Raw genomic sequence first — 2,252 nt, 5'->3', positions numbered from 1 at the left:
CTGAAGCTTCGTCTGACATACTTTGGACATGTTGCAAGGAGGGACTGGTCCTTGGAGAGGGACATCATGTTTGGGAGAGTGGAGGGACGGAGCAGGAGAGGAAGGCCCTCGATGAGAAGGATCGATTCTGTGAGTGGAGTGGTGGCAATGAGTGTGTTTGAGACAGTGAGATTGGCACAGGATAGAATGGCGTTTAGGGCTCTTGTACATAGGGTCGCTATGAGTCGCAAATGACTCGATGGCACATAACAACAACAACAAAAGGTTAAAGTATAAAATTATAAAATGTATAATTTTTCAGTTAAAAAATTTATTCTTCATGGAAGAACTATAAATCCCATGCTAGAGATAGTTAGCTTTAGTTAGTTTAGTCTATAGGGAATTGGACTGTATTTTCACCACTGGACTAATAGGTGACATCATAAAAGATGGAAAAAAAAAGATTAAAATTGTCAATGACTCCATCTTACTTGGATCCATAATAAATACACTTGGCAGCAGCAGTCAAGAGATCAGGAGATGTATTGCACTGGGAAAGTCTGCAATTAGGGACTTCTCCAAATTACTGAGAAGCAATGATGTTAGTTTGAGTGCTAAGGAGTGTCCGCTTTAAATCATGTTCTTTTCAGTTATCTTCTGAGAGGTGGGCAATGAATAATGATGATAGAAGAAAAAATGATTTCTTTGAACTGTAGTGTTGGAAGAGAGTACTGAATTTCCCACAGATAGCCAAAAGAACAAACAGATATGTCTTGGGGAAGGTCACACCAGGTTGCTCCTTGGAAGCAAGCATGATGAAACATCTCACATACTTTCAGCAAGCTGCTAGGAGAGGCTAGTTCTTGGAGGGAAAAAAATCATACTTGAAAAGGTGGGGAGGTGACAAAGGAGAAGAAGACCTTCAACCAGGTGGATTGATTATGGTAAATGCAGCAATGGGCTCAAGTGTGTCAGAGATTGTGAGGCTGGCACAGGACAGGACAGGGTTCAAATCTACTGTTTATAGGGTTGCAATGAGTCATACTTGACTAAATGACACCTAATAATAACAATTATAAACGGGGAGTTGTATGGTTAATGGAGCAGCACATCTTAGTGTTTAAATCACCTGGTGACTTTGTGGGAGAAAGATGGGCAATCGCCTCCAGTGTGCTTTACGGTCTCCCAAAAACTACTGGAGGGTCAGCAATGAATTGGTTCTGACTCAATGGCAATAATTTGTGAGTTTATTATTAATCAAATATTATTTTTTTCCAAACTAGCAAAAATATAAAAGATTAATAAAATTCAGCATGGATGAGAATATTAAAAAATGGATACCATCACATACTGTTGGCAGGCGTATTGGCAAAGCATTTGTAGAGGGCAATTTGGCAGGAACTATCAATACTGAAAATATGTGTATCTTTTCTCTCAGCAACTTATTGCCAAGTATCCATCTTTACATACAAGGTATTACTCAAATAGTTTGCTCAAAACTTGGCAACTACTAAAACATGCATTAAAAGAGTTCATTAATTCACAATTCATCCATAATAATAACAATAGCAATGCTTAGTGGTAAGGCGTGGTGCTGTCAAATCAAAGGCACATGATTCAAATTCACCAGCTGCTTCACCAAAGAAAGGTGGGTAATCTCCTCTTAGGAGACTTCTTGTCTCTTAAAACTCAACGGTACACAACAAAAACAACAAACAGCAGCTACCAAATGCCAGGAACGTTTCCAAATGTTTCATATATACAGGTTCTGCTAGCCTGAGTAACAACCCCATAAAGTATATACTATAATTGTCCCATTACATAGATAAGATAATGGAGGCAAGAGAGGAAGAGAAATAGCCTCAATCTCACCCTCATGTAAGGAGTCTAGCCTAGTGCCAGTCTACTCTCAAATACTACCAACCAAATCGCAGTGGACAGCTTTGCAGTAACACAGGAAGTTGGATACAGCACGTTGTCACATTTAAAGTCACACAGGACAAAACTGGTGTTGGTGTAATAGACTGAACAATGTCCCTTTATTCCTGAAAACAATGCATTCAAATTTTGTAAATAAACTAGTAGAAAATAAAAAAGAAATATAGGCACCTATGGATGCAACCTTGTTTGGAAATTGTTTTTTTACGTAAATGTGGTCACATCACAATGGAGACAGCTGTTTTGTAATTTTCTTGGAAAAGGTCCTTTGTACTTCTGGTTAAATTTATTCCCAAGTATTTAATCTTGTGATTAGCTATTGTGAAAGGTATAAT

The 2,252-nt window shown here is 38.3% G+C and overlaps 1 protein-coding gene across 5 annotated transcripts in view; it reads right to left on the bottom strand.

Moving 5' to 3' along the window:
* The window catches only part of NTRK2 (neurotrophic tyrosine kinase, receptor, type 2), a 709,069-nt gene that overhangs the window by 589,802 nt on the left and 117,015 nt on the right, over positions 1-2,252 (bottom strand). The gene's annotated exons all lie outside the window — the stretch shown is intronic.

Source organism: Elephantulus edwardii, unplaced genomic scaffold, assembly GCF_000299155.1.
Source record: "Elephantulus edwardii isolate Elephantulus edwardi_28Jun2011 unplaced genomic scaffold, EleEdw1.0 scaffold00381, whole genome shotgun sequence".
Lineage (NCBI taxonomy): Eukaryota > Metazoa > Chordata > Mammalia > Macroscelidea > Macroscelididae > Elephantulus > Elephantulus edwardii.
This window is presented reverse-complemented; position numbering and strand designations above follow the sequence as displayed.